General features: G+C 39.9%; 1 protein-coding gene across 19 annotated transcripts in view; it reads left to right on the plus strand.

Annotated features, from left to right (window-relative positions):
• The window catches only part of PTPRF (protein tyrosine phosphatase receptor type F), a 375235-nt gene that overhangs the window by 72386 nt on the left and 276743 nt on the right, over nucleotides 1-26106 (plus strand). For all 19 annotated transcript variants that reach the window (XM_071436511.1, XM_071436510.1, XM_071436515.1 and 16 more), the window contains exon 2: nucleotides 16765-16845. The gene's annotated coding sequence lies outside the window, so the exon portion shown is untranslated. The remainder of the gene's footprint in view (nucleotides 1-16764; nucleotides 16846-26106) is intronic.

Raw genomic sequence — 26106 nt, forward strand, 5'->3', positions numbered from 1 at the left:
CTGGCACATTTCAGCTGTCTATTCCAGGATTAAATTTCCAAATGACTGTATAAGCTATCTTCATGTCTTTTTAAAGGATGGAATTACATAATTAAAGATATCTTGACAGAATGTCACACCATGTTTATATATAATTTTCTAAATGTGATTCACCCAGGGTGTGAATACAGCTATAAAATTGGCCAGGTAGATAGCTGAATAGTTCACCATGAATTTTTGTATTATCACAATTAAAAGGAAGCAAGTTTTGGGAAAACGTGGATTGTTAAGGCTTGATTTTGTTCTGAATGCCAGAGAAATCCAGTATGTTATTGAAAAAGAAAGAAGTAATAAGGCCCTGGGAGTTCTTAAATGTGAATATTAGCAGGATGTTTCTGGGTGAAATCCTTCCAAAATGTGAGCTGTGTCTTGGTGTTACTCTGTAATTGCCCCTTTGTTGGCTATCTGGGAGAGATCACAGGGCTGAAATTATTACTTTGGCCTTGCACAGAGCCTAGTTTGGGCTCTTTCATTGCTATGTTTGCTTTTTAATAAGTAATTCAGTCTGGGAAATTACTTCTCCAGATCTCTGAAATTGGTGAGGGGAAGACTGAGAATTAGGTGAAACATACAAAGATGTGAAATTGAGGCTGAAACCTAATATCCAGAAAGGCTTTCTGTTAGCATAGAAGAAATGGAGTTAAAGCAAATATAACTTGAAAGTTGTGTAAAGGAGAGGGGGGAAGGAGAATACTTTGTGAGTTTCAGGAGCACCACTTGGACCACTATGTTTGAGAACAAGAGTGCTGCTTGCCCCTCAGTTTTGTTCTGACTTCAAAGATAAGTAATTTCTAAGTAGTGTCGAGTCTGGTGTAACAGACTTCTAGGTTATTTCCAAAAAGTACAGGGCAGTTTTATGATGTGAAATTGTTCATTTGCTACTCCTGTTGTTAAACTTTGCTTGTATTCAATAACTAAATCCATAAATGTGAGCATAAGTAGCTTCCATAAAATGCTGCCTTGCAATTTATTTTGAATTTGCATTTGCCTTTTTGATAAAATGGTGAGTTTGGTGAGAGATTTCTCCTTGGTATAAGCTTATTTAAAAAAATTGTGAAGTACCATTGTGCTGTTTTTTTATTAATATAATTAATATTAATATTATTAATATTATGAAGTAACATTCCAAAGCAGTAGCATGTTTTCAGTGTTGTCTGCCTTTATCTGTATTGAATTTGTACACCGTCATCCTGGTGGGGTAAGAGACAGAGATCCCGTTTTCTTCCTTAGGCGTGCAGTTCCAGCATATCTATGCAGGATTTTATACAACCTTTTCTAGCACTATCTGTAGTGCTGTAGGAGTTTGTTACCTAATGCAGTGCAAGGAGTTTACCTCAGAAGCAGCCTCTTGTTATCATAGAAATTGGTTGCAGTGAAAAAGCATAAATATTAAGAAGATAACTTTCTGGCTGGATAGTGGGAGGAAGCCTTTTAAGCCTTGCTATTTGCTTTCAGTGTTTTGAACTGCACTGTTCTGATAGTGGGAGTAAACAGTGGTGGGGAAAGAGGAGGCTGAGCTTGGCATTACCTGCTTTCAGGTGAACGTAGACTGATCCCTGTGTATATAATTTGGTTTCACCAAAGATTTGAGTGTACTTTTTTCTACAAAGAGTAAAAACCCAGGAGGCTGGTGAATGCAGTGTGGAGTTAAGACTCATCCACAGGTATGTCAGTGGGAATTGTTGAAGAAAGAAGTGATGCTTTGCCAACCCCACTGGTTGAGTGAGGACTGGGCAGTATGTGGGTGAGGTGACCTGTTGTGCAGTCTTGCTTGAGATTTGACAGGTCTTCTGTCAAAATATGTCAGTGTCCATCTTTGTGGAATAAAAGCAGATGCTTTTGATTGCTTAAAGAGAAATGAAGTTGAACCATGTACAGCTGGAGTGTCAGTCTGTCCCAGACCTTGTCCGTCCCCCTTTGCATCTGGGGTCTGGGAGTGTGCCCTCGTATGGGTGCAGGGGGGACGGTGCTACCCCGGGCACTCAGTACTCCTTCTGATCAGCACTTCTTTGTGCAAACACTATACAAATATTAAATTACTCTTTGTTTTGTTTTGTTTGTTAAATATTTGCCTTCACAATGCAGACAAATTGCTGCTGGCACAGCTATTGTCTTTGCAGGGTTACTCTGGGGATGTATCTGACAGATCTCTGTTGCAGCACATGAAGGAAAATTCTGAGTGGTCTCCTCTTTTGGAAAGTGCAAAAGCTTTTCACTTGATTTTGTTGTATTTAATTAAAATAAATACACCCAGAGGCTTGAGCAATTGCTGGATGATTAAAAAAATAGAAATAGGAAGATTAAACAATTGAAAAAAATATTATAATGCACAAATGTATTATACAAAATGTATAAACTTATGTTAATAGGATGATAAAAATTCAGGGGAAAAACTGGCTTGAATATTTAAAAGTGTGTCTTTAGATCCATTGGCCTTTGGATCCCATGCCTCCAGGAAGAAAAATTGGTTAAATATTTAAAAGTGTATCTTTAGATCCATTGCCCTTTAGGTCCTGTGCCCTCTTTCAGTATTACTTAATCTTTGTATTTATATTTTAAAATATTTAGATTTTATGTTGCCTTGTAGAAAATTGGGTTGTATTACACAGGTCCTAACATTTTTCTGTGTATGCATCTGATGAACTTGGGTTAGAGTTCTGCATATGTGTTTGATGGAATGTTACTGGTTTTGTTTATGGGCTTTATTGGATTAGGGGGTGATGGTTTTCTTGTTACTTTCAAAGAAAACCCATTCCTAAAGGACACGGTTGCTGTTTCTTTTATTTGAAATTACAAGTTACACGAATCATCTCTCAGAAGTGAGAAGAAAGGTGAAAACCTAAAACTTTCTGAATGATTTGATGTCTTAAGCTGTCTGTAGGCAGAAGCAGAGTTGTGGCCTTCATGTGCCTTGGCCAGCAGTGCAGGTGATGCTGGCCTCCTGCCCAGCCAGTGGTGCAGGCTGCAGTGATCCTTGCTGAGGGATTTTATCTCTTCTTTTACTGTAGATAACAAAGTGAATTTGGTTTCTGTGGTCCTCAGTTGTCTTCTGGAAGTAGATTGGTGAGTGCTGCTGAGATGGAAACAAGTGATGCTGGTGAGATGGTCCTCAGGCTCAATGACCTGTTTGCCAGAAGACTCTCACCCAATCCCCTTGCTTCTGGAGAAGAGATCATAGGCCTTTAGGAATTTCAAATAAAATATTGGAAGCTTTCTCAGTATAAATATTGTCAGCAGAGATCAGAACATTTCACCCTTTGGTGTCAGGAGGTGGCGCGCATTGATATCTAAGTGGCACATCTACATATTTCAACAAAATACACTGCCTCTCCTGCCTTCACATTTACTTTTAAGTTTCACTGATAGACAGATTGCCTTTTATGTCCTTTCTGTGCACATTATGCCCGAAGGTTCCTTTGCAGAAAATAAATTTATAGTCACTAGCTGATAAAGGTCTTTCCACAGCGATGCTGCAGAAACGTTTTTGGAGCCATCCTTCCCGTTGCGGTGGCATCGCTCAGCCGTCTCTCGGTGGAGGTGACAGGCTACCTGCACTGTTTAATGCTGTATCTTTCCATTGTAATTTTTCACACCACATCGAGGAGAAACTGAAATTTGTAAATGAAGACATCTTGGATAACTTGGTGCAAACTGTTTTGCTGACTTGAGCTAGGCAGTCTCATAAAAATGCCTTTTTCAAGGGGAAGCTACAGGTTTATGTGGTCATAGGCAACCATTGTATATGTGCTCCAATGAACACACGTGTGTGTGTGTATGTACAATGTTTACTCTTCAAAACTGACATGCAAGCAAAGAACAAATCACTTGTGTTCATGGTGTGCTACTGTGGTTTGATGCCAGTGAGTGCTGGAGCTTTTTCGTGGTTAGCAGTGCCTTTGTTTGCTGAAGTAAGCCCATGTTTTGATAACATTACTTTCAAGTTTTGCAAACTGTAATCAGTTTACATATATAAGCTATTCAAGTTTTTGAAGTCTATCAAATGTTCCATTTTACATGCTTCCTTCTTTTTGTGAATAGAGGTAGGCAAATGAAAAATAGCCTAGCAATCAGAAATTGTTCTTCACAAAAGGCTAGTAGTGAAAGTGGAGATGGAAAAACACTTTTAAATAGCAGAGGTAGTGTATGGCATGATTACAAAAAAAAAAAGCCAACTTTTTTGTCTAGAGTTCAGTTAAATTGAAAAAAAGATCTTTGCATACAATGAAACAAAACTGCTTTTGTCTCCCATGTTGTAGCATTCTGAACAGAATGTAAAAAAACAAACTAAAAAACAACTCCACAACAACTGATTTGCCATAATTTGCTGAATTCTGCATCTTGATATTTTGCAAGAACAAGATATTGTGTAATATTGAAGTAAGAACTCTAGCTATGCATTTATTGTTAATGAGGTTAGGAAAAAGTACTTCAAGGTTTTGTTGAAGCTTATCCAGTAACAACATGTATTGTGATGACTTGAATATCTTAATAGCAAATTTTTCGTCTTTTTAATAAGGAAGAAATGTAAATAATATTATCAAAATAGTCTGTCTGACATGCAGAAAATGTTAAACTTTATTGCATTGCAACAAAAACAAACTCATTTATGGCTGCAAAAAAAAAAAAAAATTATGTCCTGTGTTTGCCTGCTATAAATTTGATTTATTCCTCCAGTAATTACAGTCGCTGATTTTGTAAAAGTTGAAAACGTTTCTTTTCTCCAAGCTTAACAAGACTTCTGCGTTACCATTGCTACTGCAATGCAATACTTTGAACTTGCTTAGCAGACATGACAAAAGGTTTTTAATTAAAATACTAGTGAGATAAAAAAATATCATTTGTCTGCATTAACTTTGTACATTTCTCGTAATTCTTTAATTCTTGTAATAAAGGAAAAATACCATGACAGTGATAAGAAGTTGTCCTCCCTCCTTTCTCTCCCTCATCTGTAGGAGATTGTGTTGGAGCTCTGGGATGTTTTGCTTAATCCCACTGTGGGCTCTGAAGTATCATTCAGATGTTCCTTGTCGGTGCAGGATGAGGAGTATTAGAAGGCTTCAGTTCACCAGCAGGAGCACAATCCCAGCATGGATAGGGATATGCTGAAATCTCTTCAAGCACCCCAGCCTTCCCAGCTCCCAAGTAATTGTAAAATAACTCACTCTTGAGTTTTATCCCATCTGAGTATTCCAAAATTAAAAGACTATCAGCTACAAAACCAATAGGATAGCTCAAGGACCTTCAGGAGTATTTCTGCCAAATATATGGTAATTCTGGTATGAGGCTAAAAATAGAGAACATTGTCAGAGTTCATTAAATCTTTCCACTCCCTTTTTTTTTTTTTTTTTTGCTACTTTGTAATAAATATCTCATTCTCTGAAACATGATTTAAATGGTGATGTAAATCAGGCAGAAACTTTGAAGTAAATTGGTTCCTTTGATCTTACTTTGTTACATTTCTCAAAGGGGAGGTTAATTTTTAGTAGTTTGGTAATTATTAGATTGCCTTGATTTTTACTGCTAAATACAGCTTTTACAGTAAGGTAGCACCTTATGTCAGCCTTCTAAGCATATGTTATAATTGTCTGGCGATGCCAAATAAGCATCCAGGTACTTCATATTTTTGGTAGTAAAATAGTTGTTTAACATGGTGTGCTAAATATATAGTTGTATTGATGTCAAAATTTGAATTCAGTTAAAATGCATAAAACAACATTGTACAATTAACTAAGGTTTTTTAAAATTTATTTGGTATATGAATCAAAAGCAACAGGGCATTTTGCTTTTTAAATTGGTAAGGGAGGACTTTCAAGTTTTAAAATAGTTGTTAATTCTAAATAGTGACTAAATAGGAAAGTAGTTTTGGCCCTGGAAAATTTTGTAAATGGTAGATTTCATCCTCTTGCTCTAAATGTTTAGATTGGAGATTAAAAACAAAACTTCATGCTATGTTATTTCTTAATTGATTTCTTCTTTTGAGCAAAACAAGTCTTTGAATTGAATTAACTGGATAAACGGAAATTAGGAAAAAAACTATTTCTGCATCAGTCAAAAGGTCAATCATTATTTAGAGTTGGTTTAGTGCATTAATTTTAACCTGCTGATTTGCCTTTCTTGAAGACATGGCAAGCAAATGTAGGTTTTTTTAAAATGTATATTAAATTCACATACTTTCAGTACATAAATTAATTTTAATTTTATGCCTATTTACAAATATATTAAATAAGTTGTAATGCTGTAGAAACATAAACCTAATTTTTATTAAGTATGTTAAGACATTTTTTATGTATATATTTAAAATAAACATTTATTTTGCTTCTCAAGGAAAAATCATTAACCATGTGAAAAGAGAAATTAATGTATCTGAGAGTTTCTTTTATTCTGTGTCACTTACGTAAGCATGTGGATAAGCATAAGGATCAAAAGAAATTAGGATTTCTTGTATTTGTGATAACAAGAAATGAGAACTCTGACTATCCAAAGGTGGCCATTGTTACTGTATTGGTACTGTTCATCATCCATCTGAACATGTAGTGCTGATGCAGCCATTATAAGTAGTGTGGGAATCCATGTTGTAGTGTTTGCATTTCAGTGCATGAGGGTATAGATGTGAAATTGTAAGGCAAAATAGATACGTGAGGCATTTATTTTACTATTACCAGTATATTCAAATTTTGGTGCTTTATTCACATATATAAAATTGAAATACAGGCATTTCTGAGGCAGAATTTTGGTGTATTTTGCTAACCATAAAACCAGAGTGTTTGTATTGTAAATAACTTTTTAAAGTGTTCTTTACTTTAATATTTCTGTTATAGGAGATCACTCATTGGGGATTATAATTTATGATAATTTTGGTTTGGGAGTGGGGAAAGATGTTTGTTAATTGAAAATATGCTTGTCTAGACTTCATGAATATATTAATCCACATTTAATATACATCTATAATAGATGCTCTATAGTAGTGAAAGTGTGATAGAGTAAATGTGTTAATCTGTGTTCACTTTAGACACCTGTATTTCAATTTGAAGCTGCATCTCACCTTTGGTAGGGATTGTGTGTTCCAGTGTAATGACTGTCGTAATTCCAGCTCCTTTCAGGGATGGGAGTGTTGCTGCTCTGAAAGGAAAACACCAAAACCCTTTTGTTTTGTGCAGACTGATGCTGTTTCTGATTTTTGTTACTGTTTTAGAGGACGTGAAAGAAAAATCCTAGTATGTTACATAAAGGTGTTAAAGATTGATTATACATAGAGTGGAGTTTGCTAGTAGCAGTTTACTGGTTTGGACATTGCTGCTGATTCTCCAATGTTAATGCATTTTTTGGGTCTTCAGCTTTGTGTCAAAAGCCTTGTGAGACACAGATAAACATCAGCTCTTCGGTGTGATGGAGGACACACTTTGGCAATGCTGATGTGAGCTTGGTCTGATTCAGTGAGTTGTGATGGCTTAAAACCAATCAAGCCATTCCACTGTGTTGCATTAATTTTATAACATTTCTTGTAACACGAAGTTTTTTTCATTACAGCGAGAATTTGTTGTCCTGTGCAATATGCCACTGGGCAATTAAAGAAAGCTGAGAGCAATTAATCCTCAAAAGAGCAATCCTAGTCCTGACTTCATGCTGTCTGTCCTGTTGGTGTCACTCCTAGGAGGTTGTTTGTAATGTAGTTGTTCAGATCTCTTCGCTTCTGCACCCCAGTGCCAGAGCTGTTCTGCTCTTCTGGTGTTGACAAGATACCTGTGTGCTTTTCTCTTGTTCTAAAACCTTTCAAAGTTCTCTAGAGTCCCTTAAAGTCAGTTCTGTTCAGGAGTCTGCTTGATGTGCAGTTAAAACCTTGCAAAAGCAGACATGGTGAACCACTGAGCAGTGCTTGGTGTGTGCTCCTTTCTAGCCTATCCTGGACAAAATGGCAGTAACCACATGCTGTGCTTTTCCTCTTTTCCAAGCTAGCTGGGAATCAGCACAGCTTTTTCTGGGACAACAGTATAAATGTGGCTTATACAGTGTAGAGAGCTGAGATTTTGAGATCTTGTGTGTGGCATGAAATACTCCTTCTGGTTTATCATTGGTGTATTCCAAGGTTGAGGTGATTGTTTGGGGAAAGGATACTTTGGATGAAAAGAAATCTATCCTCTCCAGTAGCAGTTATTCGGTATGCAAGAAAAGATACTGTAGGCTGATGAATAATAGTGAATTTCTTAAAAAGAGTAACTCTAATCCTAATTACTAATAATTAGCTACTCATAATTCTTGAAACATGTGTCTTTATCCCTTTGATTACTTAGTAGCTAATAATAATTTGTATGCCAGTCATCTGTGTTTCCTCATTCCGTACACCTCTGTTAAGTTCTCCAAGATTCCATTCATATTGTACATTTGTTGATGAGCTCAATACTCTGAGGACGGGAGAGGAGGTACAACATGGGAAACTATATCAGAAAGGAGGCTCCTACTTTCCCTGATTATTTTAGCACTGTGATGAAGAGGGATAGAGGATGACTCTTTGGAGGAGTGAGAAAAGGTGTGAAATGAGATTTCTAGCGAAAATTAGTCTCTTCCAGAGTAATTGTTCATCTTGTTCCAAGCTAGAGCCTTGTTTTGCTTTGCATCCTCTCTTTGAGAGAACAGTCAAGGAGCAATATAGAGTCATATAATCACTTAAAAGATTCTAGGAAACCAGAAGGTGAACCTGGCCTACCTGTGCTTGATGCTGAAAGTCCAATCTGGTTGCTTCAGTAAACATTGACAGCAACTATTGTGGCTTAGTCATGGAGAGTTTTGCTCTGCAGGGTTACATGTGCAGGAGAAAGCACGCTTACCTTCCATCAGCTCCCTGAAGAGCTCCAGCCACTTGTTGTTCTATCAGGCTCGTGTGTGTATTGGTCTACCAGCCTGCTGAAATACAGGAAAGTATTTTAATCTCTGAACAGGATGACGTAGTTGCTGCCCTTCGGTACTAGCAAGATCTGTGGGCTGAATATTGATATGCACCTCTACCCAAGTCATGCAGATCCATGATTGTTCCCACTCCTTTGACGCTGTCGGAAATGGGGGCGAGATGCACAGCGGTGCTTGGATAAAATACTAGTGTGCCAGTTGGATGTATCTGAAAAAAATTAGCTCCCCTCCCTCCAGCAGTATAGGCAAGATAAGTCTTTGACTCCACATGGGTGTTGCTAATCAATATAGGAAGCACTGTAGGAATTACCTTGTTACAGTAAACATGTAGCAAGTAAAACATAGGCAGGGACATTATGGGCATCGAAAGTAAAATTCCTGGTCAAACCTTGAATTGCCCAGGGTGTGGGGCATGAATTTCCCCCTTGCCACAGGATCCTCAAAGAAGATAGAGCACATAAACAATGTTCCTAGATTTTGTTCAAGTGGGAGTAGTGGTGTCATTTCTCCCTGGAAATCCTTGTAACTTATTCATCAAACTTAGTCATACCTGGCACTTGTAGGGAAGAGAGATTGTTCAGAGTATCTCAAAAAATGTTTTGCCTTATGTTGAGAGGTTTGTTTGCTTTCTGCCCAGAACTCTCATATTTCCTGGTTTGACCTGCTCCAAGAACCTACTATCAAAATAACTGATAATGTTTTAAAAGCAATACCAAGAAATCAAATGTTTACCTGCCCTCCCCCCTGCCTTTTTTTACTTTCTCAGAAAAAAGCTATGGATGGTTAGGTAAAGACATGCACATATTTCAGTAGTCCAGCTTTGGCTGAAGAAACCTGGGCTATTGATGATTTTTTGGATGGTGCCAAGGGCTCATCTGCCTTCCATCTCAGAGGGATCTGGAACTGAAAAGGTCATAAAAATGCTGATATTCAGGGCAACTTTCTGGTTATTCTGGGTCTTAGTTAAGCCAAACATGAAATGTCATCTCCTTCAGCTCTAGAAATACTCATGTGACTCACTAAAGCAAAGGGCCCTGCAAGTATTTGCCCGGTGGTGCCAGACAAAGGAACATGTTTGTGCAGTAGTGTTGTATTCTTTGTAACTTCCTTAGTGTGTAAGGATGGTGTGTTGGATGGCCCAGAAGCTCCAAGCCTGTTAGTGGACATTCTTGCTGTAGCAGGCAGGAGCAGGGTTTCTTCTCAGCCACATGCCTGGGATTTCTTGTGTGCAGTCTTTTGAGCCTTTCTGAAGCACGTGGGACTCCTCTATACAATCATGGCTTGCTTTGCCAAGGTCTAACTAGCCCTTCATGTGAATCATGCATTTTGTTGTCTTTTGTGTTTTGTAAAGATTGAAGACTGAAGCAATTGCTGAGCTGAGAGCTCCCTTGTGACACAGAATTGCATTTCTCATAGAAAGAAACTGGCACTTGAAATCATAAAAGATGGATTTTACTTTTATTTTAATTGTTCTGTCCTTGTGCCCAGCTCTGTTTTACACTTTAGGGGAAACATGATATTCTTTAGATATCCGCAGAGTTCTTGAATAAATTAATGCAGAATTTGGAAAACAAACTGACTTTGTTTATTATCAAAGCAGAAGATGCCTCAGCACTAACTCTATCTGCATAGCTAAGACCAGTATAGCTCAGATGTGTTCAAATCAAATGCTTCTTCATCTTCTTAAATAAGTTGTCTCACTGATTTGCTGAATATCAGCTTGGTTCTTTATTATACAATATACAGCTTCTGTGAACTAGATAGTCACCAAAGGTAACATTAGACACTGAGCAAATAATTGTTTCCTGTCACACTGCATTAGTAACTGGGAAGAAAGTGTTTCCTAATTTGTATTTGTGCAGAACTAAATATAGCTCTAGTGAAGCTTAACTTCAGCTCCAGCCGTTCAAGTCCCTAAGAAATTGAGTACCGTGCTTGTCAGTCACTGGAAAAATTACTCCATGTGTGTCTATGCTCCTTGCCCTCCCACTTTGTGGTTTTATAATCTTAGAGACTTGAATGTGAGGCTGTCCAAACTCTGAGAAAATCCTGATAGTCCTGGGTTATTGCTGTCTGCAGGAACTATGGCAGAATTTTTTTTTCTAGTAGGAGTTTGAGGATATCAAGCCCTGACTTCATTCCCCTTTCCATATTTAGCAAGGACAAGGTTAAATTGTCCTGCCATTGTGTTTTCCAGCAAAAACTGCTCTGGCTTTTCATCTAAAATCTGAAATTTATTAGTTCTTCTACTCTAGTTTTCTGTAGAGCTGATAGCCTGATGCACAAGATCTTAAAAAAACCGTTTAAGAAGTATTCAGATTGGGATGTACCAGTGAAATCATGCTGGTAAGAAAAATCTGATGTTAGAGAGAGATGTATTGAATAGATTGTGTCTCCTTCCTGGAAAACATACACGTTTGTGACTGTGCCTTGGTATTGAGTCTGGCAGCTGTGGGATAACAACCTTTGTGCTACATTTGCACTGAAAAGGCAGCACTGCTTCCTGAGGTACTGGAAATGCCAAGTGCTGCATTTCAGAGCTTGAGTCTTTCAGCTGGAATCTGTGAGGAGAATGCTTCAGGTTCATCTCTTCCAGTAAGGCTAAGTGTGAGCTCCAGGCTCAAAATAGTTCCATTCTTTTTTTTGTATTAATTTGAGTTCATTAATATAAGCTCATCCTCCCTGGCTGTCTCTGCTGGATGCTGAGCAGGAGGAGTGTTCTTGAAAGGTCTGAGGGGTCTTCCATCCAGAGTTTGTAGAAAACAAGACAGTACTTCATCATTCATCTGTGTCACTTCAACCTTAAGTGAACTATTAACTTGTGCATTTTATCTGTGCTCTGCCCAGTTCCATCAGTGTTCTGCCCAACTTTCTCTTGTTATTGGTGATGCACATAATTAGGAGGAGGTTGTTGCTGGTGGGGAGGAAGAGGAATCCCATATTAGGTGTCTGTCTGCACCTGTACCTCTTAATACAGAGAGATCCTTTGAAGAAGTGATCTAAAGACATCCAAAGAAAATTGCCAAGGTTTGTAACAGCTTTCCTCCTGGCAGTCTGTGGTTTATTTATACTGTAGGATGTGACAGGCAATTCCTGGTGCCTCAGCTCTGTCTGAAGTGTGAGTGATCGCTGGAAATGCGAGTGGTTGCATTAGCAGCTTTCTTCCCTCCATTGGGGAGAAGTTTTGAGATTGAGCTCTCCCCTCACTGAGATCTTTGAAGTTTGGATCTTTAAAATCATTCTCCACGCCAAAGACCTACTAGTGCAGTTGTCATCCTTCCTGTCTAAGGAGGACAGGACCAGCCTCTTGTCAGAGGCCATTAAAGCTGCTCGTTTCATCTGCCAGAGAGGTCAGCAGAGAAAGACATAAGTAAGTAATTATTCCCTTCCTCTCCTCCCAGTAGCTGAGTGAGCTCTGGAAGTTGAAACATCATTAAATCTCTGAGCAGTGTGGACAGTCTGCAAGCCAACCATGGAGCCCATGTCACATGGCAGAGGGAGGGCTGAGTAACAGGTGGTATTTAGAAACTAATTAATATTTGTGAATAACAATGTGCTGTTAGTAAGAAAACAATTCTGTCTGCTTGTGAATATTTATAATGATGACTTTCAACACTGCTTGGATCATGCAATGCTTTTCCAGCTGCTGCACCTCCTTTTGTGTCACAACATTTCACACCAGGGTGAAAATATTCTCTGCTGTGTGGATCCATCCCACAGGACGGTAGCTGGCTGAGCAGCACTGTGGATTACACACTCTTGAAAGAATACTCTCACCAGTTCAGTATTAGTGGAACTAGATCCCAAACATTTGAAGTATTCTTTGCTGGTGGAGTAAGCCATACAAATTAGCTTGAGAATTCATCCCATTAAGAGCCAAACCATGCACAGAGGTAGTGCTATGTTTGAAGAGAAAGCAGGTGTTAAAGGTTGTTCTACCTCTTAATGTTGTGTGTGAGTGTTTTACAGTAGATCAGACTTGCCTAATGTAATCTTCGTAATGCTTTCATTTAAAAAGCTCCCTGTGGTTTGTATTTGTTGAACTGAAAAAGCAGAATCTACTTTGTAGCTTGGTGAGGCGGGGTGTTCTATTGAACATGTGTTCAGACTGTCATTTGGGAAAGATAATAGATTTTTAACCTCTGTCACTGTTAGACTGAGGTATTTATGGAGCTCTGTTGAAGCTGTGCATCAGCAGGTAACCTTGTGATACAGGTTTTTCACAATTTGCCATTTTCTTGTGATAAGTTGCGGCTTTTCTTGGCCCCTTGCAGTGCCTCTTGCAGCGTCAGCCAGCATGGGAGCTCACCAAGAGATGAGGAATTCCTCGCTGTTGTTGATGCTGCACGGAAAGCTCATCATTGCTGGTGTTGTCTGTTCAGTAAACACTGTCTCACAGATCGAAAACTCTGCCTTGAAGAGTTCCAGAAAATATTCCTGGCTTGGCACATGGAAACTGGCAAACCCCATGGAGATGGTGTTCATGTTTTCAGCAGCAGAGGTGTCCAGGTGCAGCTGGAGGTGCTGGGCTCTTGTTCAGGGTGCTGCAGGGGACGTGCAGCATGGCACTTTGTCTTGGCAGTCTCCCCACTGCTCCTGATGGCCTTGAATTTAACTTGTGGCAGGGGAGAAGCTGTATGTACTTCAGTGTGCTAAATTAGCAGATGGAGACTGCAGCATGCTGCACAGAGGAGGTTATCTCCAGTGAACTGCCATCACCACTTTTGTCACTGCTGATAAATTTTTTTTGTTCGTGTTTAATCCTCAGTATCAAGTACCTAATGTTTATATGCCCCTTCCCTATATAAGCAGAACATCTCCTTTATAAAGTCACTTAACACATCCAAAACTGAATCAGTGTAAAATTTTAAATACATCTGTCAGATGAATAGACACAAAGAAATTGAGAGCAGAAGTGATCGCTTCGGCGTGCCCAGATCCACTTCTGGCAGGGATTTCCAGGAATCCTCAATTGCTCATTAAACACTGCTTAATATGACAGAGAATATTTTCTAAACTCTTAATCTTAAAATTCTTTGCTCCATCCTAATATTTTTAATATGGAAGAGGTTGTTTGGGGTTTTTTGGTTGGGGTTTCTTTTTTTTTTAATTTGTTTGTTTTGTTTTGGTTGTTTGGGTTTTTTTTAAGTGACATGTTTCCACTTCCTATTCTAGCAGTAGTGTCACTGTTGTGTAGCTGAGAATAGTTGACTTGAACTACCCCTGTTACACACAGGCAAAAAGCTACTTAAGCTTTTGGGAGAAAGAAGTTTATAGTGAAATACATGAATGTGTACCATGAATGACTGCAACTGTGTGTTAGAACTATAGTAAATTCTATAGGGTTTCCAAGGATTACGTGTAAAAGAATTCATAAAAAGCAATATAACAATTAGCAGCAGAGACCGATATATTTAAATGAAGTCATTAATTTAAAGTGTTGGCTTACAGAAATTTCAAGCGTTTTTATGCATTTAATAAAGGGTTGCTTTTTAAGTAGCTTAAGTATCCTTCTCTGCATGCAGCGTGTCCTGGGAATTAACAAACCACTTACTGCTGGATGGATTCCACTCAGATGCAACTGCCATTCCTGCAGCAAAGGCTGATAAAGAGAGTGGAAAGAGCCAGTACTGAAATGGTCATCCTGTTAGTCTGGGGGAAGGGAGAAAAAAAATCTGTACCATCTCTCTTCTGTTTATTTAGTATGCTGATCTGTGCCATGGGCATCAAGGTGGATGCATACATGCCTTAAAAGAGGGCTTTCTTCAAATTTCAGGGAGCCTGGCAGGAGGCGCCAGGGTGTTTGTCTAAAATTCTCTCCTGAGGGATGGAGATCAGCACTGTGAGACAGCTGAAGGTGGAAGTTGGTGATCTGATACTGAGGGAGAGGTGCTGTGATATAAAATGGTGAAAGGAGGAAAAACTCATGACATGTTCTAGATAAAGAAGTTCGCAGGGATAGAAGAGAGAAGGACAGTGTAGTCAAAGTTATGGAAAACATACTAAGGAGCATTGTGCATAGATATTGGCAGGGTAAGACCTCCGGGTTTAGAACAGGAGCACGCTCAGAATAATTACAGTGAAGGCTGCCAGTGTCTGCCAGAAGTAAATATAGTAGTGTAAGCACTGCTACAGAGTCATTGAAGTCAATGCTGCATAACATAAATTGCATAATATATTTATTTGTGAAGGTTATTAGAGCACAGTTTTAAATGGATCCGAGTCCTTGGTAAGGTGAGTGTATTCTGGTTCCCTGGGCTGAGGTTTCCAATACATCCCAGTCTGATCTGGGGGCAAACTGCCAGCAAGAGGGGGGAGGTTCCTGTTCCCCTCCTGCCAGCTCCAGTGCTTGTCTGAGCAGCTCCTGAGCTGGTTCCACACAAAGTGCCAGGAGGAAAGGAACTGCCCTCTGCCCTCAGAAATGGAAAAAACTGGGGGTGTTTTTGTTGTCCTGGTCAGCTGAGTTGTTGAGGGGATGAGAGAGGATCTCCAAGGAGTTGTTTGTATGAGGGAGCAGATGGAGGTGTTTCTAAGCACAGGGAACACTGGGCAGGCAGGCTGTTCAAGCCTCATGTCCCACCTCAGAACTGGAGCAAGCCCTCTCCCACCAAGGCTGTGATGATCAGTGCATGATGCAGCAACCATCAGACACCCAAATTTCAGGGCACTATCATACTCTCCATAAGAGGACTGAAACTGTTTACAAAATGCGTACTTTGTAAATGATAAAGACTAAATAATGGATTCTGTGCATTTGCATATTTTGAATCACTTATCCTTCTGAGGGCTGTAGTCATTTGGCTCATGTTAAAATATGCTTAGCGGTGGAGTTGAGCTCAAGCCATCAGCTGTGGGTTGAGTTGACACTGAAGATGGGATTTATGTTTTTAGGGAGAGACCATGCAGGATCCCTGTCATGTCCCTGGCACCACAGAGCAGTGTCCTGAGGGCTCAGAGGTGAGACAGGTAGGAGCCATGGTCAGTGCTGTGAAAGGTCAGGGTGTCTTTCAGAAAGACCTTGAGACCCAGAGCAGTTGAAGTGGGACATAGCTCCATGGTGATGGCATGCCAGGTCATAACCTTAGAAGGCATTCGGAGAGAAGCTTCTGTTCTGCACTGGGTGGGATGGAGAGGGTTCCCAGCTGAAAATGCTGGAGAAACACATGTTTGGGCAGGTGCAAGGTGACAGTGGACCACAAGGATGGGCTTGGGCAGAAGATGCTGATGTGGAGTGATAAGAACTTGCTTGATTTGGGTGGGAAAATGAGCCCTGACAGGGAGGTGGTGTAATTCATTTTTTATTGTCAGGGAAATAAATGTCAGGGATAGGGAAAAGCTGTGTAAGCTGCTGGATCAATGTTGGCATGAAAACAAATGGATAAAAGCTGTTCAGGAATAAGTGTTAGGCTGAAAGTTTTTTAACTAGTGGAGGAGCTCAGCTCTGCAGTTAGAATTGGATGTGGAGGCTGAGGAAGAGCACTGTCAGTATGTGGGGCTCTGTTGCTGTGACTGGGATTCTTGGATGTGATACCTGTCGTGGAGGGCTAGGCTAATGATCTGTAAACATCTTTCCTGCTTGCATCTGGTGGTGGATTATCATGATTGTGTCATGTGCAGGGAGAAAAGGGGGAATTGTCCCTTGCTGTCATGGTTTTTAAAGTGCTGCATGGGAATATGTGCTGAACTGAACTGCTTCTTCTCCAGGGTGAAGAATTCACGTCATTAAGCAAAGTTTTAATTTTTGCTGTACCTTTAATCTGTGAATGTCTCTGCTGTTTTGGTCACTTCTGACACTTACTCTTATGTTGTTTGCTTTTCCCCTAGGTATTTTTATGGCCTCTGTCACAGTGGTGTCTCAGTGTCTTCCAGGCATTTATGGATTTATTCTGAGAACGTTCCTGTGAGGTAAGGAAATATTATCACTTGGTTTTACAGACTGGGAACTGAGGCAGAGGGAGACAAAGGTTGCCAGGAGTCTTGTAGCATAGCCAGCAGTTAAACCCTGATTGCCAACAAGTTCATTATTGTCCTGATCCCATACCCAGCTACCTATCTCTGGCTCTTTTTCTTTCTTCCTCTTTTTACTTCTTTGCTTTTTTCTTTTCCCTTCCCTTGTCTGAGTTTTAGTAGCAATAATCTGCAAGGAGCTGGGAGGACCTGTGGAAAATATGATTAGGGATACTGGTGTCCTTTTTTTAACATTGTTACTTATGAGTTGAAATTCCTTTCTATAAATATCAGCAGATCTGTTTATGTTAAATGATTAGCATGTTTAGACTTCCACAGATAAGCTGCTGTGCCTTTTTGAGTCAGTAACTCCTTTATCCTACCTGTCTAGGCTTGTGGCTGTTGAATTCTTACCTTGCCTAAGCTAATGCCATCCCAATCACCTAAAGCAGTGCCAAGAATTTCATCATCCATGCAAAGATCTGATTCATGTCAAGACAGGTGTAAAGTTTCTCAAGCACACTTATGTATAATTACTGTTTAACTTTATTTTTCAAAGATCTTTCCAAGCCAGCTAAAATGTGCAGGTTTGAGCTCCCAGATTCTCCCAGAAATTGGATTTCAGTGCCTGATTAGTGATGCTGATCCCTTTCAAAAGTATTGCAAAGTTCCTGACACATGTGTGCTCTGAATTATAATTTAGATCATAAAATCAAATATCATGAATAAGAGATTGAAAAGTGTCTCTTTTCCCTCTTTTAAGTAAGGAATTTTTTAAGTTTGGTCTCCCTTGAGCCTTTTTTTCTATTCAAGATGGTATTTAAAATGTGACTTTTACTACTTGAAGAATTTTCTTAGAGTTACAGCAGTGTTACAAGTTAGAAATACACCAGCAGACTCGTACAAATATTTTTGTTTGTTAAAATCATCAATTATTAAAAATATAACAAACATTGCAAAGAAATACTTAATACTATCTTTCTAATTTCACAATCTGTAAAATACACGTACTAGATCACATTTATGCTCTTTATTAGTGTGTATTACGTGTCCTTGTGTCCCCAAGAATAAGGCCCTAATGACTCATGAACTGTCTCAAAGTGTACTAAATAAAATTAAAGAGCTGGCCAGTGACCTTAACAGACAATTAGTCTATATGTCACTCAGCCTAGTATTTGTTGAGTGTAGAAGAGTAGCAAAAATTCATTAGCTAAGATGCTGATGCTTGAAACAAGCAAGATTTCTCTAGCATCAGAGCTGGTGTTGCTGCTTAAGTGGAGATGGAAGCACAAATGATAGGAATGTCTGTGTGTGTGTGTGTTTAAAAGCACTCCTGATGTGGTCCTGGGGCAGGGAGAAAGCTGCTCCAGGGCCTTTGGGTCAGAGCCTTGTGGAGGAGATCCTGCCAGCACCTGGTGCTGGGCTGGGCAGGGGCAGCTGGAGATGGTGCTCAGGGTTTGGCATGCGCTGCCTGAGAGGTTGCACAGAGACAGCACAATGGGAGGGCTGCTTTCAGAAACTTTGTGTTTCACAGCAGCAGGGCAGGGAAGGATGTGTTGCTGTGATGTATGGCATTGCTTGGTTTTCCTCAGAAGTGAGCCCAGGTTGGTGTGGTTGCATTTGGGTGCAGGCAGGAGGTGAGCAGGAAGGCTCTGGGCTGCTGTGCCCGTTGAAGAGCAGAGCTTGAATACTGAACCCCCTTCTCCCTTAGCTCAGGAGACAGGACATGAACAGTGCTGAGGATGCAGAGGTGCAGACAGGTCAGATTCCCTGCTGCCCACCAGTTCCTTGCAGGCTCACCTGTCCCATGGAGCTGTCAGCATGAAGCCAGGGGCAGCAGGGCTGAGCATATCCCAGAGATGGGCAGGCTTGGCGAGCTGCAGACCTGGACAGTGTCTGAGTTATGGTAGCATCTGTCATCTTAAGTTCACATTTCTTAATTAATCATCTGCATTTTGTTTTGTATTGTGTTTGGAAGCATCCTAGAGCTTAGTTTGGAGATGGCCACCCCCCTGGGAGGGCACTGTGTGGTGACAGAACTGAACCAGGAGAAGTGGCATTACATGGGAGCTTAGGTGGCAGCTTGGTCACGCAGCTCCTCAGCAAAACAGCTGTCCTTGAGGGCTTCTCAGTTTTATAGCACTTCTTTCCTGGTATGTGCAGTTATGAATGCTTTCAGCTGACCCTGAGAAGGTCTTCTGTCATTCTTAAAGTAAACTCAGGTTTTAGGAAAGAAAAGATGACGGACCCAGTCAATAAAAAATGTGGCTGAAAGTACAGTTTGAATGGCATGCAATAATATCATTTAAAGTAAATCAGCTTTCTGGAACATAAATTGGGCAGAATCTCCCTGTTCTAGGTCATGGTTTATCTGTAGGGTTTTCTTTTAAAATAATTTCCTTAATAATGATTTGGGGAGAGGGGACAGAGAGCCTGGGAACAAAGTAAATGAATGGGCGAAAAAAGAAAAGGAAGCCTTTTCAATCACATCAGGCTGAATCCAGAGCATTGAGGAATGATGTTACAGGAGAACCCCTGAAGATAAAGTGTAGCCTAGATTACCAGAATACAGATTAAGTTTTCAGGAGTTTAGAGACAGCACTCTGTCCTGAAGCAGTGTTTTGCCATTCATTTAAACTAAAATTGTTGTATAGTTGCATTTCAAGGATATACAAAGATACCTATCCATTTGAATGTTACAGTCGTGAAGTTAAGGAATTTATTAAAGTGAAATATTTTTTATTCCTGAAAAGATTAAAAGAAAAACAAAGTTTAGATTTTTCATTTGAACTGGCTGTTGCTAGGGAAATACTGTAATATCTATGTGATCATAGTTTGGGGGATTTTTATACGAGCAGCATTACCCCTGGAATTGCAGTTGAAACTGAGCCTTCTACATGATTAGTCTTTTTCATTCTCACTTGAAAGTAAACTGTTGTCATTGGGTCACATTGTCCTCTTATAATGCTTAGAATATTTTTATTCATTAGTTTATTTACATTTTGGAAAATGTGGTACGATACCATATTCTAATTGAAGGATTATTTTCTGTATTAGAGGTTACATATTTCTACAGAATGTTGACGCAAAATTACATGATTCAAAGTGATTTAATTGTGTGTTAATGCCATATTGGCCAGAACATACTTATAATTAATGCAAAACAGTGAGTTACCCCTTACTTTTCATCGTAATCCAGTGAACAGGGTTTCTGGCTGTACTTAAATGACAGGCTCAAAAAGGGCATTGGCAGAATTTGTTGGCATAATTCAGTCTTATTTATATATGACTATGTATTTTTTGGACTTAACAGTCTTTGCAAGTTGTTTTATCTCATAAATAAGTAGATTGCTTTAATGTATTAGAACCCGAAGGGCGCAACTACTGGCCATTTACCTGGCTTCACATGATGAGTGTTGGAGAATGCATGTGGAGATGGAAGGGTGGGGTTTAAAGCTCCAAATTTGCACTTGTAAAATTCCCTTCTGCTTTGAAGGTGTTTGCTTTAGCTGTCTACAGGGATACATATTTTCCGAAGTTTATTTATGAAAAAAAGGCTCAGGAGATGCTGGGGATGTTACAAGATTTAACCATATTTGCAAAATTGAACATGAGCTTTAGCCCTCTGGTCTTTCTCATTTCCTTTTTGTATTTTATGATGAGTATATCGGTAGGTGGCTTTTGTGTTGTCACTTCACCTGTTTAATTTAAATTTAGATATCTGAGGGTTGTGCAATAAAGGTAGAATCTCCATAACTGGCAACATAACCTTGTCATCTTGCAGAGTCAGCACTTGCTCATGCTCTGGTGCAACGGCTTTGAATAGCTGCCACCCCATGTGTGTGTTTCCTAAACTCGAGACGAGTGCTGAACTCATTAAATATACATGCTATATAAGTTAATGGGCATAAGGAGTTTTGGAGCTGAGATCTCCTTTGAGGCTACATTTAACTCTAATTAACTTGGTTTCGTTCTGTCTACTATCAGCATAGGCTTGGCTGAAACCCGCCAGTATTGGTTAAACTGTGGGTTTGAAGCAGAGCCCAGTGGGGTGATGGATTAAAAAGCAGGGAGTTGTGACTGTGCTGGGGTTCCCGTGCCTGTGCCAGCTCCCAGGGCTGTGCCATTCCTGGGGCACAGTGCACAGCAGGTGGGTACACATCCCATCCTACTCTGGGCAAAACTCAGGATTTCTAAAGAGACCTGAAATAATGAGGTTTGCTGAGCTGTGACTGAACAATTGCATGACACCAGGCTCCTCTGACTAAAATAGAGTCAGAATTTTTCCACTAGTGGAATAAGGAACAGCAGCAGAGACTACCAGTATTTTACTGTTCTGACTGTTCTCTCTATTTGTACCTTGTTTTTATTCATATTTACTCAAGGATGAGATCCAGGGATTCTGCTAATTATAATCCGTTTTTCAGGGGAGGCAGGCAGCAAGACAGGGATTACTGATGGTGGTATTTGCAGCAGGAACAAGTACCAGCAATATATGGATTGGAAATATGGGGTGGGTTCTCTGTCCTGACATTGTTGGAAATCAAGCTTTATATTATGTCCAGTAAAGTAGGTTTCACTGAAAGCTGATTATAGTATTTTGTGAGAGAAGGTTTTCAGTGTATCACTCTGGAAGAAAATACTCATGGATTCATATTCAAGGGTAGGCTGCTGTATTTTATGTAACTGGAAGAATGCATGGATTTGTTGCATTTTCATCACAGCTGGCGAAAGAAAATTATTTTCCCCCTTCTTTTGACTAGTACTAGGGCTTTCGTTTTGCAAAAGGATTTTCTGTAGAAATACCAGGTAAAGTGGATTCTGGATTTAAACATCAAGTGGGGTGGGAACCTCTGCCCAGCAGTTTTTGAGTCCAGAAATTTTTCAATTTCTTGAAAATTGGACCTTGTAAAATATTTTAAGTTGGGTACACTAGAAATTGAGGCATTCAAATCACTAACTGCTTTTAAAAGTGACAGCCAGAATCTCCATTAACATTGCATCTTCTGCCTAGGGGATCACAGAACAGAGCCTTGATGTGTCTTTGAGGATGGAAATGAAGCAGTTTAAGAAGTAACTGTGCTTCAGCTGAAATGTGCACACAACCATGTCTAGTTCATTTTGCTGAAAAACAAAATAGAAATCTCAGAGGATGATCTAAGGCTGTCTGTTTTGCTTTGCATAGAAGCAGACTAGCAGTGATCCCATAATGTCTTGCCACGTCTCAGCCATGAGGATGGTAATTTCCAGCTGATGAAAGGTAAATTATGGCTAGAACAGGTGGATGGATGCATTAAAATTGAATGGGCTTCAAGATACCTCTCAATGTTCATGGAGGAGTGGGACTTGCTGGGCTGGTTTGGACCAGTGGTCAGTCTATTCAATACACTACCCCAGCAATGATCAGTGCTGGATAATTTAGGCAATCAACAGGAAATTGTGCATTTGATTATCAAATGTTTTATCTACTGGGGAAGTGTTGGATTATTTTTCTTTCTTTTAACTTATAAAACCAAACCAGGCTGACTTAGTAATTGATAGAGTCCTTTCTAAAATGCAGTTAAAATTTCTCTTTAAATCTTCCTGCACAGACAAAGAGTTTATTGACATTTCTTAGTGTTTTCCCTTCAGACACCCCAGCTTGAGGATTGCTCTATACCATTTGCAGTCCTCAGTCCAGCTCAGACCAATATTCCTAAATGTTCTTCTGTATCTCCAAAAGGCCATAGTTACAGTACATGAATAATGTGGAGTTGGTTTTTTTTGCTAATGTTTTAGCTGAAAGATAAAATATTAAATAGATATCATGTAGTTATTGTATTGCTTGAGTGTGTCTTCACATTAAATTAATTTAAACAAGGTGATAGGAGTAAAGTGCAGAGTAGAAAAAGGATAGATCAGAAAAAGGAGATAAGATAGGTGTATTCAAATAGGCAGAGCCTGATGAAATTTGCCCTAGGGTACATCAGCAACTAGCCAAGCAACCTTTGAACCATTTACAATTATCTTTTAGAAATTGGGAAGGCTAGGAGAGGTCCTGAAGGACTGAAAAGGGCAATGGCATTACTTCAGTTTGAAAAAGGGAGATCCAGGGAATTACAGACTAGTTAGTCTAACTGCAGTGCTTAGAGAATTGGAACAAAATTTTTAATCAGTTTCTAGGAATCTGGAGGATAAGAAAATGAGGACTTGGGGATATCAGTACCTGTGATGTTAGCTTGACTTTAGTAGTTTCTGATAAAACTTTGTGACATTTCTCTGGAATAAGGAAATATATGTATCTAATAAAATGGTAAACAAATAATTGTATAAGGACCATGTTTGAAGTGTAGTTACCCATAATTGACCGTGAAAATGAGGGAAAGAAGGGAGATGGCATGAGGCATGTGAATACACCCATGTTTGTCTTGGGCTGAGCTTTATTTGCTGTTCTCTTTACTGGTGTGGACAAGGGAATACTAACTAAATCTGCAAGTAAGTCCAGACTGAGAGGTGCTCAAGCACGGCGAAGCATAGTTCACAGTTAAATGGCTATGGTAGATTGAAAAGGCATGTGGAAATCTGCAGCTTACAACTTAATGAGTTGAAATGAGGAAATACAAAGTGGTGAGGACGTGGCAGGACTGCACAGCACAGGAAGACTGCTTTGGGACAGGCACTGGATCACCACCTGTGCACAAGCTGACAGTTGCAGAAAGGACAGGCTGTGTCTGGAGTGGATGCCCAGGACTGTAACTAAAGGTAATGGCGCTGCTGTCAGTGCTCCTGAGGCCCCCGCTGTGGTGCTGTGTCCAGCTGCAGTGATGGTGCATCAGGGAATGTGGGCTGGCTCCAGGCTGAGGACTGGGATTAGAAGTGGGTATTGTTGACTCTCAGCCTGTGGGTGAGGAGACCAAGTGGTCTGTTGCCATCTCAGCCAAGGGACGGACAAGAGGTGGCCCTAGTTTATGGGGAAGCTTGAATCCCACTTCTGGTCACAAGAATGAGGAAGGCAAGTCAAGCAAGGTGCCAAAACCAGATGAATCAGGCAGAAGACTGGGGGTGGCTGGGGACTGGAGCAGGAGATGTGTGAGTGGGTCCAGGGGAGTAGTGCTTCCCAGGCATGGGGGAGGGAGGGTCTGAGCATGGTCACCCACCCCTGGGCAGGTGGGTGGGGTGATGGCAGTATCCATGATATCCAGAGGGAGCCCAGTGAAAGGAAAAGAGAGAAAGTGCATGGGGTGCAGCAAGGAAAGTTCTCTAGCTCAGCCTCAGTGTGAAAGAGCACTGAGCAAGAGTCCAGAGAGCTCATAGTGCTTCCATTTTAGAATGTATTCAAAAATAAGCTGGGCAAGGCTCTGGGCAGCACAGTCTGACTTCAGAGTTGCTCCTGCTTTGAGCATGGATTGGGACATGCCGAGGTCCTTTCCTACTTGCTTTATTCAAGAATTTTAATGAGCTATTTCCTTCCTCCTTATCTTTAGAGGATGAAATTTTTGAATGATATGTGTCTCAGGTGAGTGGCAGTGCTTCTCCAGGTAACCAGCAGTTCAGAAGGGCCAGATACTACTGGGATTGCTTCCCTTAATGTCTCTTAATAATGTAAAAATGTTTGTTTTCTCAATCTCATCTTAATAATGTAAAAATGTTTGTTTTCTCAATCCTCTTTTTTTCAAGAGGAAACAATGTAATCAAATGTTTAAATTTCTTCTATGCTTCAGCATTTTCTTTGTTAGAAGCACCAGTGTATTTTCTAGGGCACAGGTGTTAAAATTCCTTCAAGCCTTTAAGAAACGTTTGTGTCAAGCACGTGGATTGGATTGGGTGCTTGAAGGAAATTGTTGCCTTATAATATAATAAACATGTACCTAATCAGAGAAGCTGATTATTTCCCATCACAATAAATAGAAAACATGTGATCAGTGACATCAGCATCTATTTTTTTCTTAGTGTTTTGCAAAAGTAACAGCTATGAGCTTGTAATAGTGATATGTAATCTCTAGCATGCAGTGGTTAAATATTAATATACACTGGCTGTGTTTAAAGATCAAGAATGGTTTTTTAGGTAATGAAATGTTAACTCTCAACCTCTGTCTAATTTTGTAAGGTGACCTGTAGAAAAGAGAGTGTGTTGTCATCAGAGTGGTAATCTGTTGCATGAACCTTAGTAAGAATTCTATGCAATTATTAGAATATTGAGAAATTGACACTTAAGTTTTCGGTCAAGGTCTGATTTAATCAGTTAAAAACATAACTTGACAGGCTTCTTGACAGGGATCACATAAAGAATTTCCAAAGACTCAGGGTCTGTGTAGCTCATCTGTCCCATTTCCTTAATCATGTTGATGGGGTTCTGTTTTGATTTTGAAGCGGTGCTGTAAAGCTGACAAGGCCACTTTGTTCAGAGCTGTGGCAGTCCAGATTTATTTTTGTGATACTGAGAAAGTCTGTAGGGTCACGTAGTTACAGAGCTGCCCCATTTCCCTGTTGGGACAGTCTCTCCTGGCATTTGCACAGTGGCACAGAGACTTTAGGCCATATGTGTAATCTTGGTTAATTGTGTTAGATATTTATTCTCCTTGTTTAATGTTTGTCAAAGTCTTGTAAATGAAGTTGTTACAGTGTGAAACTTTATGGTGTCCGAGTTGGAAATGATCCTGCTTATCTTGTTGACTTCCTTCCAAGCTATTACCTGTGGTGGTTCTGCTTTGTAGGCCAGCATGCAGGAGTGGTGAGCAGGTCTTCCTCCTGAGTTTTACTTGATAGTCATTAACTCCAGATGGCAAATATGATTTTATGCTCTTGTAAAAAGGTGTTTTGTTCAAAAGGAGTTCTGTAACACGTGCAGTGGGATTGAAGTTTTTGAAAATTTCCGTTTATCTGTTTATCTCAGGAGCACCAGTTATTAGTGTTGCCAGGGTGGAGACCCTGACTGATGAGGCACACAATGAAGAAGGGCTGATACAATGTACACTACAGATGGTATGACAAAAATGTCATATTTTTTTTTGGATAGCAGTGACTGATCGGCTGTAGACATTCCTGACACTGCCTGACAGAAAGGGTTATTTTATCTGAAAACAGTGCAGTTACAGATGAGAGACCTCCTGAAAAACATCACTCACTTTTACTAGCGACATCCATCACTTCCTAATTATGGGTGCCTCCAGGTGGAGAAACAAGTTCTTTCCATTGCTTCTCCTGAGTTTTTCTTGTCCTTCCAGCAGTAGCATAGAGTTA

Source organism: Agelaius tricolor, unplaced genomic scaffold, assembly GCF_023055355.1.
Source record: "Agelaius tricolor isolate 1412-34295 unplaced genomic scaffold, bAgeTri1.0.p SCAF_11, whole genome shotgun sequence".
Taxonomy (NCBI): domain Eukaryota; kingdom Metazoa; phylum Chordata; class Aves; order Passeriformes; family Icteridae; genus Agelaius; species Agelaius tricolor.